The following is a 7766-nucleotide window of genomic DNA, read 5'->3' as shown; positions in this document are numbered from 1 at the left end:
AGGAATCATGGGAAATGTAGTTTTTAAGGTCCCCACGTGTCCATAGAAAATATATATATACTTTTAGGTGGCATCTCCCAGATTCTACTCTTACAGTTCCCCCTGAGGTCCGGCAAAAAAAAAAGGTTAGCTCTTTTTCTTCTGCTGGACCTGCAAAAATAGACAACTTCTAAATTGTCAGGAATCTGGGGACAAAAGAAATAGATGAATGAATGGATAAAATTAGTCGCATTTGACAAAAAACCAATTTGGGGGCAGTCCCCTATTGGTATAACAGTGTACAATTAAAACAATATATACAACTCAATTTCCACTCCCCATAGTTCAATCAACTGCACCCCAAAGTTCAAATTTGGTCTTCATGGTACAGTGAAGGCTTTTCAGGCATCTTCATGGTGTCTTCACCAAACAGGTTCGTAGTCTGGATTCTGGGGAGATGGCAAGATCCTTATCCTGAAATTATTCTCAAAAGAATTTAAACTTTACATTATATATTATAAAACATACATTTTCTTCTGAGAATTAACATTTACCCCTGTAATTACTCCTAAAAGAGTTAAATATACATATATTTTGACATTATCGAAATTTTAAAAACTTAACATATATCCCCCTGAGGTAAATTCTAAACACACCTTTTTTCCTTGAAAAGGGTACCTCAGGTCAGCTAAGGATGGCAAAATAAAAACAATAAAATTCAAGAAAAAAGAAAAATTAACTTGTGAATGAAATGTAAAATGTGTAAAAAATGTAGGGAAAAATAACAGACCTTTGAATCAAAGCCCAATGAAAGCAATTTAAGCAGTTTGCTATAACCCATTCAGGGCCAGTACTTAAGGAAATGTCTCTCTCTGATCTGATTTACCATCAGCTTTCAGGGAAGTGAGCCATATAAATAACCAATCTTAGGTGCTGGCCTTGAATCTAAGTTGAGGGGACCCACGTCCTCTAAAGTTTTAGAAAAGACTGGGACTCCAGGACTCAAACCCCAATTTCCAAGCCCTAAAGTATTGGTATAGAACTCCTGCAATCCATGCATATTTTAGTCAGTCAAGTGACCATGTGCTTTCTTAGCACTATTTAACGGCTTTTATATTCCCTTCTGGAATCAGAGAGGCATTTAAATCACAGTCCTATAGGCTCAGGTATTTGCATTAAGCTTATAAAAAAAGATAAATAATGATTATATATGTACTTCCAGTACAAGATGAGAAAAAGGAAAAATCAATTGCTCTCATAAAAAAATGTTTTAAAAATCAAAAATATATATATAGCTTAGAACTAGAAGGGTTATGTTACCCAAAAATGAGATTTTCATTCTGTGAGTGTAAATGGATCTTACAAATAGCAGATTCACAATGCACATTCAAATAGAGTACCATAATTTCCAATAGCACATTTTAAAACAATAAACAATGATGTTTAAAATCATATACTTGTTACAACTTGTAAACCTTGGCTAAGAGTTTTTCAGAAAATTCTGTTATTGCTTCCATAGCAAAATCTGATATTTAAAAAAAAGAACCTTCTGGTCTAAATTATCCTCAGATAAGAATATACAGGAGCTCCTTGGCTTCCTGTTTTAAAAAAAATCCTGGGTAGGAAATGCTTCTACCAATTTAAGGAAATAATGTCTCTTATAATAAAATATATAAAAGCTTTATCCTTTAAGACAACAATTCTTAAGGATTTAAAGTAAAAGTTAAAAAGACCTCTTGTAAAATGACAAGTTAATTCTCAAAGCATGGAAACTTTCAAGGTTCTTTGCAATTACCAAGACAGAATAAATTTTAAAAGACATGTGCTCTATAAATCCAGTAGTATCAGATCAACAAGCTGGTCAAAACCTCTTACCAGTTCTAATAGATTTTTTTCATTATTTGGGAGTTACAATAATATTATAACAGCATTAATCTAGCAGCCACAAACTTCATTAACTTAAAATGATTCAGTGTAACAGGAAAATCAATGAAATAAGGAAGATTAATTTACAAAACTAAGTAGCAAAATACAGTAAGATACAGTCTCTTTAAAACTCTTGAGTTCTGAGGTTTTAAAAGATTGAGTTCTGCTGAGGTTAAGGGGTTTTTTTAAGTTCAAAGTTCTGAGCAGGTATGGGGTGAATAGGCTTCCCCTAAGTTCAGTTTTTTAATAATCGCAAAAGTTTGAATAGGCCAAGCGCCCGAGAGGTTCACACACTAGGTCCACGTGGGCTCAGGGTTAGAGAAAAGCTTAGGTCAGTTTTGTAGAAAATCCCACGTGTAGAGCTTGTGTGGGTGTGAGTTGCCTAAATTAGGTCTTTAGAGAAACACGTGGAGGGCTAGAATGCAGGCCATTACCAAGGGAGTGTAGTGGAAATATATTACCCAAACCTAAGCAGTAGCGGCAGAAGTCTCCGAAAATGCAAAAGCAGCAGCCGGAGGTCATCGCTGTTGGGGCTTGGGGTTCTGGGCTCAGAACAGGACTAGCAGTACCAGCGAGGCTCCGGTGGGTCAGCAAAAGCAGCGGAGATCAGAGTAGGCAGGAACATGAGGCAGGCTTGTGGTGGGGTAGGAAGCAGCAGGAATGGAGTCAGGAGATCAGTGGTGAGAAGAAACTGGCTGGGCTCTCTGGCGTTTTTGCATCTGAAAGGGCCACCAGGCCCGGGGCATTGAGCAAAATAATTCGCAGCCCAGCAGCAATTAGAGCCATTGTCTCTCTTCCCAGTAAAACAGCCTCTAGGCTGGGGAAAATCGGGAGAGGACTGGGCGATGAAAAACATCGCTTCTGAGACTCTGGGTCCCAGAGCTGCATGACTTTTTAGGCTATCTAGAAAATTGAAAGTTCCAATTTCGACCGTGTGGTTGTCATCTATGTTACGATTAAAAATGATAAAGGCTGCTATAAATATATAAATTAGTATTTTAATTAAAGCCATGCTGATAGAGATAAATCATTAGACCACGCGCTTGTAAGAATTTTAAACTGCTGCCTCCTCCATTATTATTACTTCTCCTCTCTTCCCTGCCTGCTAGCCAAAGAGAGCAAGACTACTTTCGATTCTCTCATTTAAACTGTCCTCTGCGTGGTGACACAGGCATTCCCACGCCCAAAGAACCGGAAACGGAAACCCGTTGGACCACGGGAAATGTAGTTTGATAATTCCCATGTGTCCATAGAAAATATATATATATACTTTTAGATGGCATTTCCCAAATTCCAATTAACAGTTCTTTCCCAATATGAGTTGTTTAAATAGATGCACAGAATAACCAGTGAGGTGAAACTAACATGGAAAGATGGTGTGCCTCTTTGAATTCCATAATAGAAAAATTTTCAATATCAAATAACAGAACACACTTTACCATATTCCTTCATGCTTCCCTCAATACTAATTGTAAATACCTCAAACTGACTCAAAAGGTAAAACAGAACAGGGGGTGACTTTGCAAATTCATTTGGACAAATAGTGTTAAATTCATTTAAAGAAAGCAAATAATTATTAAGCGCCTACTTTGTGCAAAGCGCTGGGCTGGGTACTGGTGATGTGAACAAAAAACCAAGTGCCTCTGCTTTTGAGGAGTTCAAGATAAGAGGATTAAATAATTTTCCTCCCAAATAACAAGACTTAAAAATCCTCATGGGCACTAGCTACTTTCATGTAACAAATCAAAAAGCAGCCTGGGGACTTTTGCTTTGTTTTATTTTAAAAGCAAATCTTTGTAAGAGACACATTATTTCTGCCCCCTTATTTAGAAAATATGAACTTAGGCATTCTGATTCAAAGCAAACTGTCTCATACATAAGAATACCACAACCAGAAAAAAATTCAAATCTTTAAAAGCTGCTTAGACACCTCTACAAGATGAATTTGGCAAAAGGGAGAGGGATGTTTCAGAGCTGGCAGTATTACAAGAAACATAATAAAAATTTTACACATTTAAGGGAGAGGAAAGGAGGGGGAAGTGCTTCTGTATGCTCATTTGCACATTGAAACTAAACTTAAAGCTGGCCTTCTCTTTAAAGAATATTTTTACTAAAAGATTTTCATAATTCTCTGAGTGAAGTTCCCATTTAAAAAGTAAGTATCTTACATATTTATATATTACATTAAAAAAACTATAACCTAGGGCTCTAGGAAGGGGATTATATTTCTACTTGTTCTCTGATTTCCCCAAAACACGACTGAATTAAATGAGATACGTAAACAGTTTAAAACCAATAAATTTAACCTGTCAAAACTCTTCGGAGGGACTTACCTAAGAGGATTTCTAAATCTTTAATTTAATTTCTTTTTTAAAATTATTATGTATGTAGGGGTAAGGAATCACAGTCAAAACCTAAAGAGAACACTCCATCTTTCTCATTTCAGTTAATATCAAAGACCAGCTTTCTTTTGTATTTTGAGATCACTGATGGCAGACACAAGTAACATGAAAATTAAAAACCATGCCACTGTTACATCTGTTCTATATTTATAAGAAAGCAGCAAAGAAGTTGTTTTTGGTAACTTTTAAGGCAAACACCTTTTATTTAATGTGTTGTTAGCATCCCTGTCAGATGAATCCACTGTCTCTTATATTAAAGAAATTATTGCTTACATGAACTGTGTCACTTAAAGTAGAAATCTGTTCCTGTTCCAAACCCCATTCTCCCTCATCCTTATCTTCAGGTTCAGCTTCAGACCCATTTTGAGTGTTTTCATATAAAAAATGTGCTCATCCACATGAGCTGGAGCGAGTCTGTTCCTCTTAGCACTTACAACATGGGCAGATGCACCAAAAAGTCGTTCAGGGAAGAAGACCCTTGTGGCTAAAATACACCAGTACTTCCGAAGTATCTTTGTTAAGACAGGAAACAAAGCCAATCGGTCAGACCACCACTGAAGTGGGTCTTCATTTAGGCCAAGTACTTTTTGAGATTTAAAGTTGCTCAATTCCTCCACAATCTGGGCTTGCCACTCCTGGATCTTCCACACCACCTGTTTGGCAGAAGACTTCTGCCAGCATGCTAGTTGGGTGTGGGGTAGAAGAAATGATCATTTTTTTTACTGGTGATTCTTCAGAGAGTGAAAAGAGTTTTTCTTAAGGCCTTTCTTAGACCTGGGATCCAGGAAGGTTGCCACTTTAAGGAACATGTCTATCTCAGGGGTCTCCTATGTTGTTGACAGCGCTTTGGCTATCGCTTCCTTTGCCATATTGATTTCTTTCGAATCATTTTCTTTGATGCTCAGAGTTGTGTTGAGAAGCATATGAAGGAGGGGTTTTACCATGCTTATTGTGGGATGCTTGGATGCAGACATCATCTCAGCCACTTGTTTAAAGGGATGCAGCAGGGCCACCAGCCCCTCCATGGTGTCCCATTCATTGGTCTCCAACATAAGGGGATGGGGATTGCTATTTTCTACTAAAACAGCTGCAATGACACACTGCTGCTCTTTGAGGCGCTGCAGCATGGCAAGTGTGCTTCCCCACCAGGAGACCCAGTCGCTCACCAGCCTGCAGTGCATGAGGTTCTGCTCTTTCTGCTTCTCACTTAACATGTACATGGCGCCTGGAGATTGCTGAAAATACTCCACCAGTTTCCGGCACTTCGTCAAGAGACTCCCCAGCTCAGGGAGCTGGAAAGCTTGTTGTATTCCTGCATTGAAAGTCTGACCCAAACAAGGCATGTGAATTGGGATACCTAGAAGTGAGCAAGCTTTCACGATATCTTTGCCATAATCTGTTGTAGCACCAAACACTTTTGTGTGGATCCCCCAATCAATGAAGATCTCATAAAGGACTCTCGTAATTGTCTCTGCAGCGTTTTCTTCAAGGACCTTAAATGTCATTAAGCATCGTGACTTACCAGTCAAACAATGAGAAGAGCTGCTATTGAGGAAATGAACTGCAAGGGTCACATAAGACCTATTCTGGTTTGGGCTTCTCCAAATATCAGTGGATATTCCACACCACAAAACGTCAGCCAGTTCTTTCAAGACTATTTCTCTAACTGCATTGTACTTTTCAGGAATGGCTTTTGTGCAGAAAAATTTTCTGCTAGGAAGCTCATATCTTGGATCCGCTGTTTTCAAAAGAGTCTTAAATGTCGGCTCATCCACTATGGAAGAAGGATACATGCCCTCACAGATGAGGCTAATCACAGCAGAGGTCAGCTCCTGGTGCTTTTTGTTCTCATCACTGTGGCTGGTCTTTGTGATTAAAGTGTCCTGAACTGCCTACTGTGAGGACTCTGGCTTCAGTTTTGAAAAGGCAGTAACAAAGGCCTCCCTCATCTGTTCGGTGTTACTCTTTACAATTTTGCAAAATTCATCTGGATGATTTTTCTCTAGCTGGTATGAAAGGTTGGAAGTGTTTCCTGAATAGGCAATCTGCGCCATGCAAATCCGGCAATAGATCTTCTTCCATTGCAATATGCATCCTTCTGCATTGGTATCGAAACCAAAATATTTCCATACTTTGTTTTTTGCTTTTGGGTGAGCCACTAACTTTAGGTCTGATGATGAACTTTCTAAGCTTTTATTCTCCATTGCTTCTCCACCACCATCCTCCCTTTAGATCCTTCACTCATTAATGAGTACCTGCTAAAAATAAGTAACTTAAAAAAAATGAGAAAGTGCTCCTGGTGTGATCACAGTTTGACTACAAAACTGAAATCACCACATTTGCAAATAAACCTACTAATGTGTCCCTGGGACCATTTCCACGAGGTGCTATTGGATTTGAACTTCCCCAGATAGATCTTTTTTCTCTGTGCCACAACGCACCCAAGTTCCTTGTGTTGCTGATACCTATTAGGCTCTGGGTATGATTTTTAATAGTCACCATTGGTATCAGATAAGCTATTCCACAGGTGCCATACCATCCTGAAGGCAGAGAGGAGAAAGCCTGGCCAGCACAGATAAAAAATTGGCCAGGAGCAGTGAGTGCCCAGGACAATGAGGGTATATGTTTTGTTCTGTTATGCTTGTCTGCTCTATTGTACGTAATGGTGGCAAAATTCACAGAGGAACTATTTCCCTTTCCTCCTGCAGTGATTTTAGGAGCAGCACAGATGAAGGAAGTCAAGTTGCCTTCACCAGGGACTTCAAAGGGTAAATTACAATACACATTTGAACCTAGATTAATGGTAGCAGGAGAAGTCCTATATCTAGTTATACACAGGCTAAAATTGGGCAATGGATACAAAACACTTAAAGGAGGAATTCTAGATTTGAAATTCTCTGGGATTGATTGGAGGCTCCTCAAGTCTTAATAGGAATCTTAAACCAGAAAGGTTTAAGGAAGAAATATTCATAGACATTGGGGTACTCCAGTCAGAAAAATTGTGATGATCGTTAATCTTGCAGGTGGCATAGGCAAATGCAGCAAACAGGCTGAAATAAGTTAAATTCAATCCAATTGTTGAGGGCAAGGATTCATTTAAACCTCTAGTTATCACCACCCTTTTAGGTGAACTTTGTTGATGATTCGTTGACAGATCCAGCAACCATAAGGGCCAATCTGATTTGCCTGGTGAAGCTTATGGCCTCTCTTACTGTGTAGTCTTATAAAATAACTAGCAAGAATACACTGCTCTTAGCTATCTTCCTACTATGATGATGACCAGCATGGTGACTTGGTGTATTGTTATAGACTGGCCACCTGGTGTTGTTTAACTAACATACAAAAGTCATATGACTAAAGAGTTTGGTTTCAGTTAAAAAATTCATCACGGTCTTCAGTTCACTAATCCTGATTTCACTTAGTGGAATTTGACCTTCCTTAATAGTCAGGGCATTTCAC

General features: G+C 38.6%; 1 pseudogene; it reads right to left on the bottom strand.

The window, feature by feature from the left end:
• Nucleotides 1-4535: 4535 nt before the first annotated feature.
• LOC123254895 lies at nt 4536-6511 on the bottom strand (annotated as a pseudogene).
• Nucleotides 6512-7766: the final 1255 nt, after the last annotated feature.

The sequence above is a fragment of the Gracilinanus agilis genome, unplaced genomic scaffold, assembly GCF_016433145.1.
Source record: "Gracilinanus agilis isolate LMUSP501 unplaced genomic scaffold, AgileGrace unplaced_scaffold35078, whole genome shotgun sequence".
NCBI classification, from domain to species: Eukaryota; Metazoa; Chordata; class Mammalia; order Didelphimorphia; family Didelphidae; genus Gracilinanus; species Gracilinanus agilis.
Note: the sequence above shows the minus strand (reverse complement) of the source record. Positions and strands in the feature narration are given on the sequence as shown.